The sequence below is a fragment of the Clinocottus analis genome, unplaced genomic scaffold (assembly GCF_023055335.1).
Source record: "Clinocottus analis isolate CAN_PGR_092001 unplaced genomic scaffold, fCliAna1.0.p SCAF_2, whole genome shotgun sequence".
NCBI classification, from domain to species: Eukaryota; Metazoa; Chordata; class Actinopteri; order Perciformes; family Cottidae; genus Clinocottus; species Clinocottus analis.
The window spans coordinates 13,614,843-13,639,729 of record NW_027175931.1 but is presented as its reverse complement, the minus strand read 5'-3'; the positions used below and the strand labels follow the sequence as shown (position 1 = coordinate 13,639,729).

Genomic DNA, 24,887 nt, shown 5'->3' with positions numbered 1-24,887 from the left:
CTCTTCCTCCTCCTCTTCCTCCTCTTCCTCCTCCTCTTCCTCTCCTACATATTCAGTCCGTGAATATCAGCTCTGCAGACAACGTGTCACAGGAGATAGCGAAGTGACACGATGTCATCAACAGTTCTGCTTCAAGCTTCCGTTATACATCTACACAACAGCATACTGGCTCAACTAAAATTGGGCTTTTGAAATGTTACTTTTTCACCTTTGTGTTTTGTTCACAAAGATATTCATCTTTGTTTCTTTCTTTCATTCTTTCTTTGTTTTCATTGACTTACATTCATAACTGTTATTGTGATGCTGCTGGTGAACATTTTCGGTGTGCCGAGCAACTACAGTGGCAGATGCCAAGAATGCAAATGTGCGTCTCTCCCCATGAGGAGGTTTGATTTTCTCCAAAGGGCTCGATCTAAGCTTACGAACACACAATGATTCTTAGTTTCAGGTACAAAATTTAAAAAAACCTGATATTATAATCATGACAATATTGACTTTGCAGGGAAAACCTGTTCAATAAGGGACAGATTAGATAACAGATTATTAAATTGTTAACTTTTTGCTTTTTTATAATACTGGCTTGTGAAGAACATATAATTACAATGAATAAGATGTTACATAAAGCAGCAGCTATCTTCATGTGATATAATATATTTGATGTCTTTTTAATAATCCAAGCAGAGCTCACAGGCATGTTTTCGTCTTTTGGCAGCGAAGGCAACAGGTTGTCTCACTTCCTCGCTGTTCAACTCTGGACGGTGTTAAATGAGACGTGCATGAGCCTCCACACTTGACTTGCCAAGAGATAGTTTACAAACAGCTTTAGTCATCAAGATGCACTTCGTCCAATAAAGAAAACAACCCAGAGTAGCAGCAGACCTTGGATCTAACCTCCGCTGATCAGATCTCTGCCAGCGTACTCAAAGGAAGTCATTGTGTTATTGCAGCTCTCACCAGTTTACACAGTGAAACTGAACACATGAAATGTACTGGAGGTACCCACTTGACCATTATGTATCGCTAAATAAAACAAATTCCACAAGAGCTTTAGGTGCCAACACATTTGGAAGCAGTTTCCTCGGGCAAAAGGGTATCTGAGTATCTGCAGTTTTTAAAGGTCACCTGGTGATGAGCTGCTGTCTGTGTTCCAGAGTCCCTGAATGGAATCCTCTGTCTTTTCTTTTGAAATAATGTTGTATATGTTTAATGCACTACAGAAGAAACCATAATTTAACCAAAAAACTCGGAGAAAGACTGCAGGATACAAAAAACAGCAAGAAAGAGCGAAGTGAGCGTTTTAACATTGTACATATAATAACACTTTTCTAACCATTAGACAGAGCAGCTTGAGGTGTTTTTCACCTCAACTCACCTCAACGTATCCTCATACAACAATGTGCTGAAGTTTAGTACATAAGTAAAAGTACCCATGAAAATAAAAGTAAAAGTACTACATTAACAATCCTACTTAAGTAAAAGTAAAAAGAACTTACTTTTAAATTTACTTTAAGTATTAAAAGTGAAAGTACTCACACAGTGGATTGCCTCTCAATGTTGAGGGCTATACCATTTTGATAAAGAATGCAGATATAGCTACTGGTAATACTTATGCCTCTACAGAGGTCACTAATAGTAATAATTATAAGCAACAACATGTGTGTATTGGAAAGGTTGGTGTACTTATTGTACTTATCCTCTGTAATACTTTTCACACTCTATCTTACAATTCTGCGGATGACAAGTTATCTACCAGAGATTATCTGCAAAGTTAATACCATTAAGCCAAACCAATGAAGACAACATTTTATATCCAGTCATTTTGGGGCCTTTGAAACTGAACATGTTTTTTAAGGGGTGGCTCATATCCGAGGGCTCAGATGAGGCAGACTCTGGATCCATGTCGAAAAGTTGTTTGTTAGTCAGGCTGTCTGTCAATTGTTGAATCCCTGATTACGTCTGTGATTGATGTATTACAAATATGTTGATTATACGCGTATGCATTTCTTATACACATATTTTAGTTGTTTTGTTTATTATTACAAATATGTTCATAATCGTGTGCTTGTGTCATTGTTTCCTTGCTTTCCCGCTAAATTTAAGCATATTTAAATTTCTAAAGTCTGCGCAGGAAAGAAAAGGGGCAGTGTGAGGCCGGTAACGGGGCTGGTCTGAAGACCGCTAGGTGCCGGGTCCGGGGCCGGTACGATCCCCCGTCTCACCGGGTCCGGTCTTCTCTAAGTCGGGTTGTTTGTGAACGCAGCCCAAAGTGTGTGATGAACTCCATCTAGTGCAGTAAACTCACTGCTGTAACACAGACATATAATCAACGTATTTGTAACACCGACAGAATCAGGGAGAAAATACATTTCTTGTCAACGTAAACCAAAGGATGATTTACATGTTGTACTACCTTGTCATTTGCCTTCATCATTTCACATGTTGAATGTAAAACATAAATGTGTAGATTGGTGTCAGAGGTCTTTGTACTTACCTATAGACCAACGCCTTCTCTTTCTACCAACCTGCCCGCCTATCTTTCGACCTTCTTACCTACCAACCAACCTACCTATCAGTTATACTATATACCTACCTACCTACCCACCTACCTAACAACCAACCAAACAACATATATACCTACCTACCTACCTACTTACCTACCTACCTACCTACCGAGATACCAACCTACCTACCTAGATACTTATAAACAGACTTACAAACAAACACAGAGAATATCTGTCAGTCTCAGCCTTTTGTACATGTAACACACACGCACACATGCACGCACACACGCACGCACCTCCTTTTTACTGAAAAAAAAAAAAGCTCCCAGGAGTCTAAGCAGAGTGCATCAGTACATTCAGCCCAGTGCTCCCCAGACAGCGCTTGGCTCTGATAGGTCCCTGAGGACTACACACAGCAGAGGTTTAAACCAATAGCAGCAGGCCATTAGCCCAAATGGAGTAAACACAGGTTTAATGAAGAGCTGAGAAAATTGAACCGCAGTAGCAACTGAGGCTTTATGTGTGTAACTTGCTGAAATATCATATTTATTCTCTTGCGAAAGCCAACAATAAACCTGGCTCTGTGATGACGCTTTGGGGCGTATTCTGAGAGCTACTGGGCCAGTGTTGCTGTTGTTTTCCCTCAAGCAACTACTTCTGCAGTTGAGATTCAACACCAGGGCCCCCCAGAAGCAGAAGGAGGAAATCCTCTCTGCCTGTGGAGAAATACAAGCTGACAAAGCCTCGGTTGTATCTGCTCTCTCCCTGCTGCTTCTATTTGAGTTGTTAAAGGAGGAGGAAGAGGAGGAGGAGGAAGAGGAAGAAACATAGACAGACAATCAAATAAATGAAAAGAGCAGGCTTCTTCCGAGTGTCGGGTGTGCCTCTGCTCTATTTGGCGGTCATCTTTAAATCTGTTCCTCCCCATTAAAGCAGTTTATGATGTCCACAGAGTTAAGTCAAACCAAACTGCTAACTCATGCTATACTCCATACGATACTCTCTCTCTCTCCCTTTCTCTCACTTGCTCTCTCTTTCTCTTCTTCTTTCAAAATGTCACTCAAGGAAAAACGTAGCAACTAAGAAAAAACTCAAAATGGAGCACAAAGATACTCACAATGACAATGAAAAAACAAAACAACAAGGCAAAAACAACAATAAAATGACTTCAAAGACACATGAGGCAAATGCACCGATCCCTCAAAATGGCCACGAAGAGACTTAAAATGTCACAGAGATGCTCAACAACTACAAAGAGACCAAACAACAACAAAAAGAGGCTCAACAACTATAGAGTCAGTGATTCATGCTCGGATGTAGGAGACCTGGTGGGCCCATTGGCTCTTAATCCGCCTGTGGTGAAAAATAAAGCTGAAAAGAAGAGACTATACCAGTGCAATTTTTAGCAACTTTTCCTCAAATGAAACATACATCAGTTCAGTATCTGACCTAAATAGGTTTATCGTGGAACGTTTCGAGTAAGACATTTTTATTTCCAGTAAAACTGGAACATTTTCACGTCACTTTTTAACTCATTGACATGTGCAGTCAGCAGCCTTGAGAAAATGTAATACAGTGTACCAAAATTCTTTACTAAGTCCCAGTTTGTTAGCTGCAGTTCACGCACAACTCCTGTGGAGATGAGGGTTGTTGACATCTTCTCTTTAATGAGGTGTGTGCTGATTGTAGTCAGTGTGTTGGAGATGGAGGAGTTGTTGTTTGTTATAAAGAAAATGAGCAGAGTGTTTGGTTTGGATCCTCAATGCCAATGTATTTCAATATAACTAGAACACTGGTAATCTTTGCAATTCACCCTTCAGTCAGTCATGTAACAGACAATCCAGTCAGTGCAGTCTGGCATCTGTGCTGTAACACAGTCAGATCACCAGCCACTAGATCTCAGTACCAATATCTTGATCCCATGAGTGTTAGTAGGTGTCTCAGCCAGTGTGCTGCTGGTCTTAAAGGACCATAGCAGTGGTTTTGTATTGAGTACAAATCATGTATCCTTTTAATTACTTCAATTGCAGAATACTGAACCAATCCTTTCAAAACAGATTAGTATGCCTGATACTGACCTTTTTAGGTCGATCAGGTATGGGAATCTATACCGCTGAAAGTCCTACATTCCTAATCACTGCCCTTTGTTAGACTCTATGGGTAATACTTTCCTTCAATCATGAGCAAGCATTCGCCCACTGAAAATTGGCACAATTGTAGCCAACGATTCAGGACTTGCATTCCCAAATACATGCAGACACAACAAAGAGTACAGCGAGTTAGACAGAAGGTCGTGATATGGTAACTCTAGTTCTATAAGCACAGGTGCAGCCCCTTTAGCAAGGGGGCCCTGTTGCTCCTACTCTGCTCGCTAAAGGAAAGTCTAGGATGGCAGACAGCGATGTGCGCTGCTTTATGTGTGGGATCCGCATGTGTTGGGTATGGTCCTCCTGATTCAGACTTATCTGTGATTTTATGTTTAACTGGCTGAACCCAAGCACATTCAGGAGGGATTTAGAGGGGAAGGTTGTACAACAATATCTGACAGGAGATTTTTCTCTCAAACCATATGTATCATAACTCATGTGCCCTGACAGACACTGATCAAAACATTGGTACTGGCGTACTGTGCTACGAACAGATAGAGTCCGATCTACTTCCAGGATATGGTAAAACCGTACACCCCAGCTCATTCACTCCACTCAGCATCTGCCAATTGGTTTGTAGCCCCATCATTGGGAGCTAAACACTCAACAAAGTCACAACTGTTTGCTGTCTTGGTCCTCAATGTTGGAATGAGCTACCTATTGACATCATGACAGCAGAAAGTGTCTACATCTTCCATTGCAAACTAAAAACATGTCTTTTTCGACTACATCTTGAATGAGGAAGCTAGCGCAGTAGTAGCACTTTAGTAGCACTTAAATGTCTCTTACTTACAGCACTTTGTAGTTTGACTTTTTTGAAAAAATTGTACTTTCCTGATTCTTGTTGTTCTGAGTTTGTTCTCACGGTTGAATGCACTTACTGTAAGTCGCTTTGTTTTTTTATCCAAAGCGTCTTACAATAATTGAATTAAACCCTCGTCAGCTAAATGAAATGTAATATAACTAACACTGTATTTTGAAATATTTCAATTTTGGTAATTTTTCAAGGTTTCCTTGTCGCCAACTGGCAAATAAGCCATAAATGATAAAGATCTGACAAAACCAAGACGCAAGTACAAACAGCCAGAGTATTTTTTCTGTAATCATAACAACTTTGGAACAATATTCCGTCCCATAATTTAAAAGAAGGAACCAAATAAAACTGATAAAACTGATCAGCATTAATGTTTCATTGCAGTTACCCTGCAAAATGCCACACAGTTTTGTAAACCGTCTCTTTTCCTAACAGAGAATGAAACGTTGAGCAAAGATAATTTATCTTTGCCCCGCAGGGACAAAGAGAAGAAGTATGGCAATGTCTAGTGCAGCACTAAACTGTGCAGGGTGACATATTGCTTATTTTACACTATTTCACTTCTCTATTAGTAACTGGTTTACACGTTGCGGTTTTGTGGCTCTTGCTTGTGTTGAATGTTTTCTTCACGTTTCATAAATCCAAGAGGATTTTAATCTTCATTCCGCCTTTATTTCCTCGCTGGGTTGACAAGCTAAAGAATATAATAATAATAATAATGAAAAAAGAAAAAAATGAAAGAGTGAACAATCTGAGGCCCTCTGCAGTGTTATCAATAAACCGTAGGAGTCCATGGAAGAAAGCAAAAGGAAACTAATTAACCTGTCCAACACTATTTTCTGTGATCACTGTTAAATTCAAATCCCACCACGGCCAATTATGCCTGCCATTTAATGTTCGCCAAAGCATAATGACACCATGGGCTCATATCCGCTGAGTTACATTGCAGATGTGTGGCGGTACAGACCTGCTGTCTGCAGAACAATAGTTGGAAAACTCCACCCATTCATCAAGAGCCACAGAGGGATAAATAAAGGAGGGGAAGCACAACAGAGGTTTTGTTCGGCAAAGAATAAAGGATTATCAGACTGCAGCTTATTAACAAATGCAGGCAGCAGGGAACCAACGGACTGAAGATATAAAGGTTACTGAAACCTCATAAACACTCCACGACTTTCTACTGCTTTAATCTTTAAGATTTCCGGATGTTCATGCGCATATGATCTGTGGTTAATGAGTTCTGTATCGACTTGCCAAACTGGAGAAAAAAGGGAAAATCTGTAGCGAAATGTGTGTTATGTCGTGAAGAATTAAAGGATCATGTTCTAAGTGCTATTTCATTCTTAAAGTTACTGTAAGGAGCTTTTAATGGGTTATGAAACAGTCTCTTTGTAATACTCATCCCCCCATATAACCTAGATGAGTAGACAAGACCATCAGCGAGAAGATCTGCTATTTCTATATCGTTATTGTTATGTTCATCATCTGTGCCACCTCAGATTCCACCCAGAAGGCGCCAAGGAGCCAGAACCAGGACCGAGTAGGGCAGACTGTTGTGCTCTGAAGTAAACTGAGAGGTTTCCTAAAGGGAGTCTGGCGCTCAAAAACTCAACAACTCACGTCTGAAGAGACCGTCCACATCAACTCAAAATAAAAGTTCCAAAGCCATTGCCTCCCAAACTTAGAAAAACTAAATGCCTCCAATTCTACAAGGCGTTAATAAAAGCAGGCCGCCTCCTCCTTCTAGGACGTGCATCGCTGATAAAACGTCCAGGAGAGACTTGGACATTTATACGGTCATATTATAGAATCCCAAGCTAACATCGGCGGAGATGTCTTGGGATGTAGATACAAGCAAAGCATGTTTCTCCGGCAAAGTGCAGTGAATTGCAATATTAACATGTCTCTCACATCCACTGAGCTGCCTCGCACAACCCTGGCGAACCTCCTCAGGGGGGTTCTCACGCACAAATGCAAAGCCAAGCAGCAGCAGATCGGGGCTGCAGTTATATAGTCCAGCCTCCGGAATCCATTTGAGCACAGAGGAAGAATGAGAAATTGCCCTGACGTACGCAGCACGTGGCCCGCCGACAAACCGCGGGGAGAGAGAGCGCGCTGAGGTTGTTGCCATTATTAAGTCATGCCCACTAATTTGGGAGATTTAGGCTGAAATCCCAAGTTAGAGCTCATCTCTCAGAGGTTTTTCCGCAGCGTACAGATCCAGCGAGTCTGGAGTCGACTGCAATGTTTGATGAGGAGGCGGATACAAACCCTTAGCTATTTACCCAGCCTAAACTCCCAATTGCTCTTTTTTTTTACATAGAAGGCTGAGCAAAGCGTGTTCGTGTCAGCTCCTGAATCATGGAGGTAAATGGACCTGTATAGATCTTTTCTAGTCTTCCGACCACTCAAAGCACATTCACACTACTTGTCATCAGTCATCCATTCATACACTGATTGGAGGGGCTAAGGCTCCACCTGCCCATCAGGAGAAGCTAACATTCATACACACATTTATACACCATAGGCACAGCTGAAGAGTTAAGTTTCTTGTTGTTAAGTGTTTTGCCCAAGGACACATCAACATAGACTACCTGAGCCGGGTATCAAACCGCCGATCCTCTGATCGAAGGACGATCCTGTTCTAGCCTGCTGTGTGGTTGTTACGGATGGCCACATAGTGAGTTTTACCTTCACAGAGACCAGAGACCTGCGGTCAGCAGCAATCACGATCTTTCACAAACCTTGACCACACAATAGTAGCTGAGCACTGATATTGTGATTTAAAGTTTCAAACAGACGAGCTTATAGCTGTTGGAAACTAAGAGATACGTTTTATCTTTACTTTTATAGATTAAGAAAAATCTGATATGCCTGTAAACCTTCGGGACTTAAGGACACACGACAGAGTTCAATATTAACTTATTTACTTGCATTTCAATTTTTGTCTGATGTTCATTTGGTCTCATCCGTCTGGCCCTCAGAGTTGAAGTCCAACGTTCGCTAACTGCAGTCCCATAAACATACTTATCTTCACCCACCATGAGCGGGTGAGTAAGCGGTTATTTACAGTTCTGTAAAAAAAACAAAAAAAGTGTCTGTCGAGTAAATGGCGTCAACAGGTGTTTACCCTCCACCGCAATTGACTTTTAAGCATTTAACTACCAACTGATGGCTTCATATTGCTTACTCCCGCTGAATTAAATCCATTTTCATTCACTTTCTTAAACTATTAATTATTAAGCGGTCAATGAATTATGCATCGAGCAAATGACAAACAAGTCAAAGTCTTTGGCTGCTCCTGTTGGGATTATAAAGCTAGACAATTATTCATTGTGTGAACCAAATGTGTGCATGTGTTTTTAAAGTCTACATATTATTAACATATTATTAACACACACACACACACACACACACACACACACACACACACACACACACACACCGTAGAAGACTCACAAACTGTTGTTAAGACCGCTGTAAAATGGTAAATATAATGGTGCGCATAATTTGGGTGTGTGTATAGGGTTGTGTGCATGGCTGCCAATCAAATGATAAAGGAATGCCAAGAAAATTTATTTTCAACAGAAGTGTTACTTCTATCGTTAAAACACAGACATGTAATCACATAATGGCAGACACACAAATACACACACAGACACTGAATCTACCTTCAGAAATATAATCACTATTAGCACTGATACATATTTAAAAATGACGTTCTTTAATGAGCGATAAAGAAATTAACCACATTGAGAAACTGCATCGTGAATAAAAGGTGACTGGCAGAGTTCTGGGCAAACACAGTGACTTCTCCCCCAAAAAACCGAACCACAAGGCGCTGAAATGGCAGCCAGAAGCAGCTTGTTTACTGGTTTTAGCAGCTTCGACACTTTGGCAGAAAACCAGCCGTCGTTAAGAGAAGCGCTGAACTAATTAGACAGACAGTCGCAGAGCCTGATGCTTTATATAGCCGACTACAATTGCCGCTGTGGCACAAGATAATAGCGTGCAAATAAAAATGAAAAAAATGAAATTGGAATCTGAGCTCCGAGAAAACACTGAGAATGAAACAGAAAGTAATGCACAATAAATGGTAATACCATCACTCAGAAGGACACACGTAAAGAATATTAATTTAGAGGTGTTTCCTAACCCCCTGGCTATCAACAGAACCAACCGGTGCACGGTGGAGAAAGCGTTTAGTTTCAATTTGCAATGTTAAGATGGTTAACTGCTCACGTAATCTGGGGGGATAAAAAAAAAAAAAAGACAGTTTTCCCTCAAAACGCAATTTTTAGGGTTTAACCGTAACAATCTGAGCTCCTATTTATCGCCCAACACCTGTATGTGGCTGTTTTTGTCTGGGGTGTTGAGTGTGACAAGAAAATTCCAAATTCAAACTGCAATCAGGCACTCACACAGCAACACAGCAAGAAAACACTCCAATTTCAATCCCAACGATAACGCTTTCTGAAATGAAAAATAACTGAGTGGAGGAAGCGGAATAGTTTGATGTGTGGATGGAACAGGCACAGTTACACAATCCAAACTGTCTGATTCCACACAATCAAAACAAATCTGCTTTCTCGCACTCCAGCTTCCCATTAAGTTCGGTTGAGAGAAGAAAAAATACAACACCCGGAAACTTTGCCCTTGGGATTTACCACCAGCTAAACCCCAAAAGCTCAAAGAGAGCGAAGCAAAACCAGGAAGCCGCTCAGAAGAGGCCTCTCGTCACATTGAACATTGGCAGACCATATTTTTTTAATGGATATTTACCTATGCGTTTTAAAAATAGCATTTTCTAAGGCCAGTAGGTGGCGATAAAGGTCAAGAATACCTCAAATACCGTAGAAGATATTGAACATGCTCAGTGAACTTATTTTCCTTTAGTAGTCTAAACAAATAGTACAAAAATAGTAAAGCAGCAGCTAATCACTTCTTTATTGATACGTACTTGCTGTTTGGTGGCGTGGCAAAAAGTAAATTTGACTTGTATGTGGATGAACAACGAGGTGGACTTTCTGCTTACTGCCCCTTTACAATATAATGAGATAAATGCAAGACAAAACTTTGATCGGGACCCCTGTCATACGTATTGAGATATCTCAGTGGATTTCGGAAACAGCTTATTGCCTCAGAGGACTCTGAGAGGTTCTTAGTTCGAAAGATAATCATGGCAATAGCTTTGATCTAGCGTTGGGCGGTTAGACAAGATCTTTGATGGTTGTTTAATGTGAAACCACCATGTAAAGACGTCAGCGTTTCCCAACACTCTTACACGTACGAACAAAGTAACCAGAATTATAGACATTTTAGTGAGCTAAAACTCTGCTTGCGTGTGGACAAGAGGTCAAAACGTAGAGGTTTCAAAACGTATTTGTAGACCCGTGGACAGGGAACCTTACAGTGTGCAGTTGCCAGTTATCTGCCATTAGAGACATTTACTGCTCACTCACTGAAGGAAGGATCCATTCCAGTGTAAAACAAAACTGGTGGGTGTTACATAATATTGTTTTTGGGAGTCTGGATTCAACTGCCTCAGTTTGTGATTGCACCGCTCACACTCGAAGATGCTATTTATTGAACTCTGAAAGAAGTTGTGACCCGTTGGAAAATCAAATCCCCACAAATAGATATTCAATAGACGAGCATTCACCAGAGTTCGGAGGATTATTTGTGGAGTCCACCGTCAGTGAACTCAGGTCCCCACCCCTCCTCCTCCTTTTTCTCGCTGCCGCATCCTGTGCTGACGAGGGCGTCGCCTCTTGGAAAGAAATGAATGGAGAGCGGGTGTGTGGGGCGGGGAAACCATTTGGGGCGCTTTATTTGCTACTTCATCATCAGAACTGGATGTGTGTTATTGCTGAAGAAGCACGATTATAATTGACGTACTGTTGCCATATTCTACGCTACAACAACTCGCCAAGCCAAAGTTTTACACAGAGCCAGCAGAAAACGTACAGCAGGTGCACTGAAGTTGCTGACGTTAAATAATAAGTCTGAGTGGAGTCCAGACTGATGTTGACTGTGCTCCCATTATGAGTTTATAGATCAGATTAGTGCGTTTTAAAGCAGAGGAAGAAAGTACTTTGACCACATGATGTTACTGAAGAATAACGTTAATGTATCTGTACAGTTTAAAAGATAACTTTACTCTTCTACATCATCAGATATTAAAGGGATATTTCTGTCGTTTTCACTCTGTAATATTTGTTCCACACAAGGGAACAATCAAATCTTGAGGTAAAAGCTGTCATGGGGAAAATATGTACCGGGCAATCGGTATGTCAAACTGAAAGCAAGAAAGGAATTAAAATGATACCGACAATATAGCCAACGGTCATGATTGTAGTCAGTGATAATATAGAGTGTTGGACAGGTCTCTCTCCCTCTCTTCCAAGAGAATATTAGTGTCTGACAGAGAGCCAGAGGCCAAAAAGAGGCACATCCCCAGACTGGGCCTTTCCCTCCGTCTTCTAGACACTCTCTTTCTCTCTCTTAAAGATTAGCATTTTTAGTGTTTGAGAGAGTTATTACAATGCAAGAGGCCCTGCACTGAAGCCCAGGTGGAAGACACAAAGGTGCAAGACACCCAAAACCGGCGATATTTCAAGCTGGCTATATATCACATTTGTGATTAATCATTGGCTACTCTGCAAACTAATTGGTTATCGCGATTGCCAGTTAGCAGGTCACTAATTCAATCACCCAGTTGTGAGAGGGCAGGATTGTGCCCTAAGCTCATGAACCCTCCGTTTAGAGCACGATAGTGTCCTCGGCCCATGGCCCCCGCTGTCAGGGTGGTAATACGTCTGCTGACCGTGAGTTGACACTGAGAGCACACAATCAGTGGGCGGCGGGATCTCGAGCATGCGCAAAGAGGCATAGTCCAGTTCCTAATCCGATTCACCGTTTACATGACGGGTTGTCCGAATTATCAACCGAGTCGGATCGAGTTATCCAAAGGTGTTAATCGGATCATAGTCGGACCGCAATTATTCGAACAAAGGTGTTTACATGAAAGGGATAATTTGACTTTAAGTCCGATTAAGCCAGTAATTCGAATGCATGTAACCGCACTGAATGACCTAGCCTATCTGCAAAACTGGTGGGTGTTACATAATATTGTTTTTGGGAGTCTGCAATACGTTTACATCTCCGGCTGTGGCAGACACTTGAATCCAAAGTGAGAAAAATGTGCAGCAGAGTCCCGGAAAGTAGGGGTCACTTTTCCCCGGTCTGTGTTTACTGCATGAAGGGGAAGGTCCAACCTCGTCCCTCTTCATCGACGCTCTCGTCCTGCGTCTGTACTTCTCGTTACTCTGCTTGTGACCATGAGGGCTGTTTATCTCACTAATACTTTTCATTTTGGGACTCGAAGGCCAATACCTGCCATTACCACGGGGCCCCGGCTGTGATAAAGAAGTCTTCGGTGGCACAGTGTCTGTGTGTGTGTGTGTGTGTGTGTGTGTGTGTGTGTGAATGTGTGTGTGTGTGTCTAAAGTCTGAACAGTATAGAGCGAAATTAGGAGTCCACGTATGTGCGTGCTGTGTGATTTGTGAGAAAATTAAAGGAGAAAACAAAGTGTGTTGGTTTCATGCAGCTTTGTTCTGTCTCAGGATCTCATTTAAGTGTGTGTGTGTGTGTGTGTGTGTGTGTGTGTGTGTGTGTGTGTGTGTGTGTGTGTGTGTGTGTGTGTGTGTTTTATGAGATCTAGAGCTCCCTAATGGACCTATTTTCTAGTCGGGAGTTTCTTCAAACGATTTAGTCGGAGCTGGAAACTAATGTGGCTATTAAGGCTGCATTAGCCTAAGTCACTGTCTCTCTCTCTCTTTCTCTCTCTCTCTCTCTTTCTCTCTCTCTCTCTCTCTCTCTCTCTCTCTCTGTCTCTCTCTAATTGCGAGCTGTTTTAAATGTTTTCTTCTTCTATTATGAGTTTGTGTAACAGTCGTCAGCGAGTTACTACTCGGGCCACTGAAGCCGATAAGACCTGCTGTAGATTTCTGCCTGTTAACCTTATAACACGCCGTTCAAATATTATTTTCTGTCTTTTACGTTAGCAACTCATTCAGTAATGTGTGATTTATCTTGCAAGGGAGCCGCGACGTCAAACTGCTTGTTTTGGGGATGATTTTCTTTTCTTTTTCACTCCCAGAGGCCGACTGGAGTTGATCATGTCTGACGTGGAGGTAAGAAACACAGCAGGAGTGTCTGCAGTGTCTCATTGACTTTTATATTACCTTGTGGGTGACATATAACAGCAGCTCGTGGATCTGTTGAGTGAAAATTAAACAGCAGTTCATCTGAACACACAGCAGTGCACAACTACGTTAGATGCATTTGATGTGTGTCTGTTTATTTCATAGTGATAATGATTCTCTCCCAGAGAGAAATAAAAAGAGGAAAGTGATTTACACGGCAAATGACCAAAGTGCTGTAGGTGCGGAAAAATCAATAAAACAGACCTGAAACACTGAAATCTTTACTTTTAGTATACAACAGAGCAAACCATGGAAGTATAATAGTAATCCATCGAACCTCTTGCAGGGGACATCTGACAACAGCAGTGTCACAATCCTACAACAGCCAATACGACTGGTTCCTCTTAATCCATCCCGATGGTTACCAGTAAAGCACTGGTGAGCTCAGTGGATCAAACTCAAAGGCAGAATCCCTCTTTAATCCAAAAATGTATTCCACATATCCAGATCTGCAAACCTGGACCTGAAGTCCTGAAGTAGATGGTACACTAGACAGCAAGTAAGCAGAGAATACTAGACTACGATCATGTCAGTTTCAGACTCCTCAATGTAACAATGGTCACTTTTAGACGGCACCATTATCGAGCCATCAGACACAGTGACTGTATCCAGTAGAGTTAACGACTAACTACACATGGCTTGCTTCTTCCATCACCTCCACCATTCAGACCTTACTTGGCGCTAACGGCTTAGCCAATCATAAATAGAAAGCAGAGGGAGATGGATGCTAATTGATTCATCAAACTAAACCAGAAGCAGGTCGAAGTCACAGTCACTGGCAGCAGCCTACCTCTCTTGCAGGGAAGGGGGGCGTCCTCGTCTCACGGGGCACAAGACGGTGCTGGCGTTCATCCAGGTCCACGCACACGTGCCCGTGGTGCGCACGCCCACGCAGGTTTAAACGGAGGACCTTGCTGACGCTCCCTAAAGGTCCTCGACGTTTGTCATTGGCTCAGCCAGCTGTCCGTCAAAGTCTGCCAAGGTTCCCTGGACAAAGAGACACAGAGAGGAATAGGTGAGCGGTGGTGGAAAGGTCGAGAGGACAGAGAGGAGGAGATAGGAAGAGAAAGAGGGAAGAGGGAGAGAGGAGGAGGGATGAGGGAGGAAGGAAGGAGAGAGGAGGAGGGTAGGAGGAGGAGGGAGAGAGAATGGAGAAAGGAGCGAGAGAGTAGGAGAGGATGGAGAGAAGAGAAAGAGAGGAGGGCAGATAGATAGAATAAGAGACAGGAGGGAGGAGAAAGAGGAGGGAGAGATGGAGAGAAGAGAAGAGAGGAGGGAGAGACGAGGTAGAGGAGGGAGGGGGAGAGACGAGGTCGAGGAGGGACAGAGGAGGAGGGAGGGAGAGAGGCAGACAAGTGCTCACACGGCAACTTGGCTTAACGTTAACGTGACGTCCGTCGCTCGGGAAGAGAGGAGAGAACGGACTGAGATAAAAGAAATACAGAAAGAAAATGAGACTGACTTAAAGAAAGAAAGCATTCTGGGTTAAAAAAAGAGGTGCCATCCCTCCCTGTGGCATATCAATGACAGAGTGAAAGAGCTCATTAATCCATCAGTGTCAAGCTGCAGTCATTAAACTTCAGCCGATGTTTTACTGAAGAACTGATGCTGAGTGAAATGCCACTGAGTGTTGGTGGATAAACAGACCAGAGGACCACCACACAATGTCAGAGCCACCAACTCTCACGGTTTCGCCGTGTGACACACACTTTTTCATGTTTTCACACGTTCACACGCCACACAACCAATGTCTCAACAAAAAAAAATCCTGAGGCGCGTTGGTTTATTTTCAAACTCCCTGATGATAGATGGCGCTAAGGAGCGCATCTGTAAACCTATTCGCTGCATAGACATCTTATTTACCCCAAACAGACACAGTCGCGGGAGCAACTCAGGAGGAGCAGAGAGACTTAAGGTATCGGGGCTCTCAAGTGTCACACATCGAGCGTGACTGTCACTCATTTCGGTCTTAAGTCATGCCCTTCCGCCACACAGCACGAATTTCTAATCGTCATCGCAGCCCCTCTCTCCCTGTCAACAAAATCTCATGCCAAGGTTTTTAGAAAAGCTCTGTTGAATTAACTTGAGCTCCCAACGTTAACTAGAAACTACTTAGTTTAGTTACAAGTTAGAAACAAGTAACTAAAAACTTAAAATCTTACATCTCTTTTTTGCTACTTGGCGAAAACCATTACTTCACTTGACGAGCATAACTGGGTGAAATTTCCTGCATTTAGAGTGAGATCCTTTCCCTATAGAAGAGTCAGCACAGTTGGTAGAGTATAAAACGTTATAATGTCAACCAGACAACAGCAAAAAAGTTTAGCCTCAAAAAATGGAATTAGCTTCAACTAAAATAAGAGATTAATAAATTAACTAAATGGTCGCCATGTTAATTGCTCGTTGTTAAAACTTAATGAAGTGATTGTTTTAGCAGGAACTGGAGCACCATGAAATGTCAGAAGGTCATGTAAACATAGACGGTTTGCTCTTTGGATTGCAAATCTACTTTCACTGTTGTTTTTGGAAATCATCGACACAAACGGAAGACATCTGTTACCAATCAATGTCTGAGAAATAGTTGATTAAATGTAAATTAAAGGAAGTTTAATCAGAGTGTCTAGTTGTAGATACAAATTGACGAGATGAGATAAGTGGTGATTCTAGATTATGATCTATTTTCATTTTTTGTTTATCTATTTTGGCGTTTTTTCAAATTTATGCTATGGTGCAATAGAGATGAGTACACGTTTAATAATGCAATTCTGTACCCCAAACAAGTAATTGCTTCAGATTTCTGACTGATTTGTGTCTGATTTGTGTCTGCGTCCAGAAGTATTGATCGCAGCTCACTGGAGATCTATTCATATACTTGTTCCTTGATTATTTTTGGTCGATACCTTAAAAGGAATTAGGTTTCTGATACCCAGTCTTACATATAAACAATATTAATGCCCCCAAAAGTTCCCTATTAACAGTATGTTCAGCCTATTACAACAATTCATGTCAATCAGACCATTTTTGTTTCACCTATCGGTGTGAAACTGCAGTGACCGTGAAAGCGAGCGGTAGATAATATTTGAATTGATGGGCAGATTGACTCACCTTCCAGCGGTGCACAGCTGGAAGGCAGCCGGTCCCTGCTGATTGCACACAATTTGTAGGTAAAAAGTTGACTTTGTCTGGAGGCCATCAGGCTCTACATGACTGTTATCTGATGATAGAACATGGAGGAACCCAACAGAGACAAGCTGGGAACCTTTTGGGAGCAACAGCAACGCCTCCAAGTTTTCTACTTTGCCTCACATCGCCGATGTCTTACCCTGTCAGTCCAGCCTTCAATCTTCCCCACTGAAAGAGCCAACACTCCGTCTCCCAAAGAGACGTGTGGGAGATGAGTTTGGCATTTCCTAAACCGTGTAGCCACAGTTATAAAAAGATCCATTGAGACTGAAGGGGAAAAGACTAAATAGGTGAATGCAGGAAATTGTCTGGGTTTCTAAGCACATTTTCTGGTGGGGAACTGTCAGCACTTCTGTAAAATTATGCTGGCAGTCCTCCTCCTGCTGCCCCGACTCAAATCAGGCCACCTTGGCAACTCTACAGTGGGCTTCATATTTTCTGTTGTCCACTGTCCCCCTTTTTCTACCGGTCCCTCGGGACTCTGCGGCCATTACAGGAGACGCATGCTCTAAAACTCCAATACAAACAGTAATGGGCTTTGTAATTTGCGTTCCTGAGTCTGCACAGTTGTGAGAGTTTTTTTCTGTTTCCCGTGGGTACCTCGGCGAAAGCAGCAAACATCCAGATATTTCCTGCAGCTACGGCAGAGTGTGAAAACACGGAGAGAAGGAAAAAAGTTTCAGCCATCAGAAACTTCAGCTTGAAGTGTCAGATTTTGGTGTCAGTACTTTTCTGATCTTTAGCACTTGGCTATTTGTCTCGCTGGGATAACATGCAATGTGTAATTTGTTTACATTCCTAAATGGTATAAACGGTTTGTCCATGAAGTGAGTCGGTGATTTCTCCCATGCGTCAGCCATTAAATCTGCTGCTGATGGAAGCTGCTTCTTCTGGCTTCTGTTCAGCAATCTTGGTTGGAAGCCACACATTATCAGATATGAATGATGCGAGGTGACTCGTGTGAACCTGCAGTCATTTCTGCTGCAAAATGTGTCGAGGTGTTGAGCATGCAGCGTTCTGGCTCAGGCAGATTTTTTTTATGAACTAAAAAAGAAACGGAAATTGCCTTCTGCTGTTGCTGACTTTCATCTCCACTTTAGAGCTCTTCTCACAGTGAAGTCCTCACTGATCCCGACACTCGCTTCCAGTTGCCGCTCCAAATTCTGGCAGTAGTTCAATTATAGCGCTAACTCACTATTGCGCAAGAGTTGTAGCCCGAAATGTTACATGGGACGTAAAGCAATGAGATCCACATGGAGAACTTTGTGACACGTCATAGTGAACATCGTGAAGAAACTTTAGGCTTCAGATGGGTTTTACAACGTGGTTACGCAATGTGACTTTTCTGACCGAATTTGCCAAATTGGAGCTCAGCTGTGTCCGCATGTGTGTGTGTCAACTTCTGTCTGATACGATAGTGATCAGCAGTGATTGGTCGAGGAAGCGGCAGTAAAACGATGGATAAACACATTAGATTTCCTATAAAATCTTCACAATGGAGGTCTTCTGTCACTTTTGATGTTTCTTCTTCCTCCCTGCACTATTAGTAGACTTGTTTTGTTGTAGAACAGAAAGCGTCAGTAATTTTGTGAAGAACGCATTTTCCGATACATTTGTCACAATAAAAGGCCCCTGCCACTTGCTCTGCTTCCTCTACCTCCAAGCAGCATTAGAAGACTTGTGTTCATTTAGAATAGCTGCTCACAAAGCTCTATTAATTTGGTGATTAACATAATTTTCCTGTAAGTGTCTCACAACCAATATTTCACCTGGAGGTGTCTGCTGCAGGGTTGACTTTCAGGAACCTGACATGCTAAAGTTCAATGAAGAAAAGAAATGTTACAAATATATGCAGAAAAATATATTAATGAAACTAAATGTCACTATACTGGCCTCAACATCAAGTTGGGCTCTAGTGCCCATGTGACCAATCAAATAAAAATGTGTTTCCACGAGTGCTGTCAAACGATTAAAATATTTAATCGCGTTTAATCGCATTTATTTTATAGTTAACTCGCGTTTAATCGCAATTAATCTTTTTTTTTTTTTTTTTCATTTTTATGCTCTCAACATGAAAAAAGTGGATTGGCTTGCTTAATGCAAATGTTTTATTTTATTGAAAAACAACTGCCAAACAGGGCGGTTCAAATTAAAATTTTAAAGTGCACATTTTAGGTAAACAAGGGCGAGAGAGGTAGAGAGAGAGATAGGCAGAGAGAGATAATTGTAATTACTTATTGTTTTATTATTATTGTTATGTTTGTTATCTGTATAAGTTGTATATGTTTTTCTGATGTGTTTTTATGCTTTGGCAATATTGTTGTTGCAAAATTCATGCCAATAAAGGAGAGAGAGAGAGAGAGAGGTGAACATAGCAGTCAGGCTTCGTAGGTCCTGTCATTGGATGTGATGTGTATTATATCAGCTTGATCCTCGTCCTCCACAACGCTAACAGGCTACACGCAGTAGCATCCATTTAGCTTTGACTGCAGTGAGTTTGTTCTTTGTTGTGGTGTCCATGTATTTCTGTCTGAAGTCATCCGTTCGTGTCTGGCTATGACGAGGGGGCGCAGAGTTAACATCAGCTGTGTGCTCGGCCATCGAGTGGTATTCCAGACTTGACAGCTAAGATGATAGCTCAGCTCACAGTGACAAATGGCTCATACCACTTCGGTTTTGTCAGGGGAACCATCTGACAACTTTTTAAAAGTAAACTTTCCATTTATTAGCATCTTATCATTCATTTTGCTGTATCGCGCTCACCATTCATTCATTTCAACCCGTAACGTTAGCCTTGCTTCCAAGCGCAAACGGCGTGCCTATTGATTTGCTTCCGGTTGAGCTATATCCGGTTGAGTTACATCCGGCGTTGAAAAATTAAAATGCGTTAACGCCGTTAATAAAATTGCCGGCGTTAAAATTGGTTTGTGTTAACGCCGTTAATAACGCGCTAATATGACAACACTAGTTTCCACACTGAGTCGTGGCAGTTAAAAACAACCCTCTATCTCTTACAACCTCTGCTAATGGAAAACACTCGGCTTCACACGTCTACCAGAAGAGACGTTTTAAGTCCAACTTGGCATCGTAAAGAATTAAATAAAGATAGGGATTTTCATATCTCTTGTTTTTACAGCAATTCATCCTGGCAACTTCCTACAGTGCTGAAGCCTCAATGCTGAGCCCAGTAACCCTTCTCTGAATTCAACAGAACCCAAAGTGGCAAAAGCACAGCTCCCTCTGTCTGTTTGTTTCTTCCTCATTTATTTACTACACGTCTAGTGCAAACTGATATCAATCTAACCTGGCAACATGGTCCAAATGCTCCTTTTTTGTTCCTTATTGCACCTGATTCCTCAAATGTCTGATGGCAAATATCACTGGTCTTAAATTAACAACAGTCTAACCTTGCGGCTCCCCGCTGTGTGAATGCCTGCTCGCATTGGGCCTCTTGAAGGAGATAACCTTCTTCTGGAGCTGAGGGTATCTGAAGTGGCGAGAAATAAATATGTTTTTTAAACCAGCTTGCCAAACACTCGCCCCAACCCGGTAACCGTAACTCTCTCTGCCCTATTGAAAATCAAATCACTCACTTTATGTTCCCCTCGCTCCACCTGATTGCTCCATCTGCTTCTCCAACCTGACGCAAATTCACGCTGTGTTAATGAGACCTTCTCTTCGTTCATTATGCATCAAATAACCTCGTCCTTTTATCGCCAATAACCAAAGTGTATAACTGTACACAGCAGGCTGGCAGCCCTCCTCAAATCTGGCAATGTGACTCTTTCTTGCTCTACCGTCTCCAGCCAAATTGTCCCATTTCTCTAATATCACTGCTTTCTCTTATGGCTCGAAGTATTTTTAAACCTGGCAACTTAAAACCTTGTTAAAAAAATAAAATCATTTGTATCTGTTTGCTATTTCATATCTATTTGAAGTGGCACACAGACACCCGCGTCACGAAACAGCTTGTGAGGGTTCAGTTGGGTCACCGGGGCTGACATATTTCCATGGACGACAATTTAGTTTATTTAATATAAAGTAAAGAAGAAGATAAGTGGCGTAATTCATACAGCGTCCTTGGAAAGAACCCAATGGAGGGATGAAATGTAGTAGGAACTAATTAGGCAGAATAACTGACTATGTGTGTTGGCCTTTTTTAAGAGATATGTTCCTAAAAAGGGCTACTTATAATAGTTATATTTATAAAAAGGTAAAGTCACACTACTCGGTCTGCATTAAAAACTGTGAGTGTGCAGTGGAAGAGATGTGGGCTTTCATCAGGATGGTAAAGAAATAAAAGACTCCATCAAGTTGCATTGTTGGAAGTGTACAGTGTTTGTGGAACTTGCCCAAAGATTGAAAAGAGTTGAAATATCCAAATTCCAATTTCATAGAGTTACATTAGCATGACGGCAAACATAAAGACAACATAGCTGACCATGACAAAACATCAGCCCCTCCGGGTCAGCGCGTCTCTTTTGTTATAAATTTGCCGTGGCATCTCTTGGAACGCTTGGCAGTCTGAAGTCTACATTCTAACTTCTGAGTTGTCTTGAACGCAGCATGAGTCTCCACCTCTGTTGCTCCATACCAATGATTCTGTCTTCCCCAACATTAAATAAATGGGCACAGGTTTGTTTGCAAACACACACACACACAATTTCAGTTACAGCCATTATTGAAACGGTTGTCAAAAATAATTACCAGCACTCCCAAAAACATTAACAAGACATCGTGATGAGTGGTGGGAGGACTGCGGCTGCAGTGAGGCTCACAACGCGGCAAAATGTGTGCTCCACCTGAAACCCTTCTCCCAGTGGCTGAATCATCAAAGCCTGAATCACATGAAACAGTCTGTCTGACAACAACTCGGATTTACCACCTCAACCTGAAGATCCAGCAGTGTCCATCAATCCAAACTTTGCTCTGCATGAAACCCGCCTCCTCCACATCCTGTCTCTAAACAAATGCGCTCCTTGAAGCCGAACCCCCTAAAGTCCTGAAATATCACATGCTTGATCTGGTTACCCGGCTCCAATCACACCACCGCTCAATCAACTATCTTCGATATTTATTCAAAGTTGCTCCGGCCTGTGTGTGCTCTCCTTCGCCGACAGAATTACACAGCCTTAACGTTGCTTTGAGCCAAATCCAAAAACATTACCCTCTTTGTGGTCAAACATCCTCTTCATCATCCCATCTTCATCATATGAACCTACCCAGGGCACTTAGCTACACTGGTCCTTGACCAAATAGCTGTTCTTGGCCTGAAATAAACACAAGTGATGCTGGTCTTCCATGCAGAAGTGTAAAATGCACAAAACCCTGAAGGCAGAAGGAGACGAAGGAAAGAGATGGAGGTTTCAATGGAAGTGACAGATATTTGGATGAATGATTCACATGATTGTGTAATCTGCCTCTGACAGACTGACTTGAGTGTAATATTAATTACCAGTTTAAATCTGTATTTATTTGAACCACTGTGCGTCACCCGGCTGGTTGGATATTAACAACATGTCACTGACAGAACTTTTATTAGTATGACAAGGCACACATGCACCTTTCCTCCATCAGCATCTTCCTACTCTACAGATTAATTTCCTCACCGGGTGGAGACAAAAGTGACCTGGTTTGTCCTCCCTGGTGTGGCCGCGAAGCCAGGAACTTTTGAAAGAGACTGTGGGCGCATCTCAGCTTGTACTGTTTCCACGAGACACAAGGAAGTGGAGCTCATTATAATAAGTCTCCAGAGGAACAGGAGGCGTGTGACCAGGGCCGGGAACAGAGCGGCCGTCTGTACATGGCACACTGAGGGGAAAACAAACGGAAAGAAAAAAAATGACGTGTACATTTTGTCCTTTGTACAAGATAAAATTACTCTGCCCTGGGAATTCTGGCAGCAGAGCGTCCATCATCAACACACCAAAACCAGTCCAGTTTGACTGTCCTGTTGCAAAATTCCCAACCGAGTCATCTCCCATCCTGCTCAATTGAGCCTTAAACAGAGCAAAACTATGTTTTCAATCCGAAAAATGCTTCAGCCTTGAAAACTCTGATTACCTTCAAACCTGGCAAACCCGCCATTAGAGGCTCTCAAACACCGGCTTTTCATAAGCACTCCAACCTGGCAACTAATATCTACCTCCGCTAAACACCCCCACCTGCTTATGCTGGTGTAACATCCTCTAAACGTAACCTTTCCACTGGATTAACATCATTGCAAACATGGCAACCTTGTCGGAGTGTGCTTCACAGACGCTACACAACAACTGAGCCTCCAAAATTACCCCGCCCACTTCACTCTCCTTAAAACCAAAAGATTGAGACCAGCGTGGCAGCCGTCCCCGTTCCACATTAACCTCTGCACTTGTTAAATATATCCTGTCTGCATCTGCCTCCACAGGCATCCTCTCCACCAGCTTAAAACGCGTTCCAACCTGGCAACTCGTGCCCTCCATCAAACCAAAGCACTTCACATGTGAAGAGCTTGACATGGCAACGGGATTTCTTTCCACTGTGCTGCCTTCAAAAATCCACTCCACCTCCTCTGCTTAAAAATCACTCCAACATGGAAACTCTGCCCTGCTTGTGAACCTCCCTACAACCTGGCAACCACAGCAGGTGCAGCACTCTGCGCTGAGATAAGCTGAGAGGGACAAACTCTCCTCTCTGTATCACTGCAGCTTTGTTCAGCCTGTGTATCAGCCTCACACACACACACACACACACACACACTCGTAGTGCACTGCTTACAGTGTTTCCGAGTGTGTTTGAATGTCAGCGCTGCAGAGAGAAGCTTCACATGACTTTTTGTCCTCTTTTCACCGACAAACCTTATCTAAACTAATCTAGTTAACTGCTGTGAGGAGGAAAAAGCGTAAAAAATACAACTGGCTGCTTTTTAAAACCAGTGAAGCCGCCATAGTAATTACTACTTTTCTCAACGTAGCCTCATACAACAGTTCATATGAGGTTACGAGGATATCCTATGAACATTCAGGTGGCCTCAAACTTGCTCAGGTTTTGGTTGTTCTTCGCTCCCGCTTTCTTTCTGCTGCCACTTCCGGCTGCAGAAACCAAGATGGCGACGGCCAGATTGCTGAACTCGAGGCTTCACAGCCGTAGTCCGCAAACCAAGAGGTGACACGGTGACTACGTCCATTTATTACTTAGAGCCTGTGGTTCAACACGGAGGCGTGGTGAGTGGCCTACACAATGATGCGCTACGTGGTCATAGTTATGGCAGGAGTGAAGAAGGAAGTCATGGCATGTGGCATGAGAAGCGAAAATAACCCAAAAAACAAAGGACAATCACCCAGGAGATGGTGGTTCGTGTCCCTCATCAGTCAAAAGTCAATGTTGCCTATTGAGTACGTAAGTTGAAATGTGTACTCTGTGTATTCTGTGCACTCTGTGTACTTATTCTCACCCAAAAGACGAGTGTAGCTCAGGGGGATGAGTGGTCGTTACGTTACCACAAGGTAGCCGGTTTGATCCCCAGTCCCCCCACAGTTCACATGTCGAAGTGTCTCTGACCACGACACTTAACCCCTTGTTGCTTCCCGGGCGCCTCACGAGGCAGCCCACTGCTCCTTAAACAAGGATAGGTCAAATGTCGAGAAGAATTTCCCCAAGGGGATTAATAAAAGTGTATATTTGTTTTTTTTCAAACCATAATCTTTTCCGAACTTAACCGAGTACTTTTATTGTCGAGACCTGAACGTGTTGTTTGCTGTGAACGCAGCCACTTAGCTCAAAAAGACGCTGACAAGTACCAAAGTGACGCCAAAGGGGTAAAGCGTGCTACTTTACGTCACACATGGTTGTGAGGTCTGTGCAGAATGTCCCTAAAATGCCTCCACAAGTCAGTCATCACGAGGAGGGCCGAATGGCCCACAGCCGGGAATGATTTAATCTCTCTGACGAAGAGGGATCTTTGTCTTTTACAAGCCAACTGTAAATGAAAAGATT

At 42.5% G+C, this 24,887-nt stretch overlaps 1 protein-coding gene across 4 annotated transcripts in view; it reads right to left on the bottom strand.

Moving 5' to 3' along the window:
- Positions 1-24,887, bottom strand: part of si:cabz01090165.1 (uncharacterized protein LOC100333421 homolog) — a 309,025-nt gene that overhangs the window by 143,002 nt on the left and 141,136 nt on the right. For all 4 annotated transcript variants that reach the window (XM_068585049.1, XM_068585050.1, XM_068585048.1 and 1 more), the window contains one exon: positions 14,521-14,717. The gene's annotated coding sequence lies outside the window, so the exon portion shown is untranslated. The remainder of the gene's footprint in view (positions 1-14,520; positions 14,718-24,887) is intronic.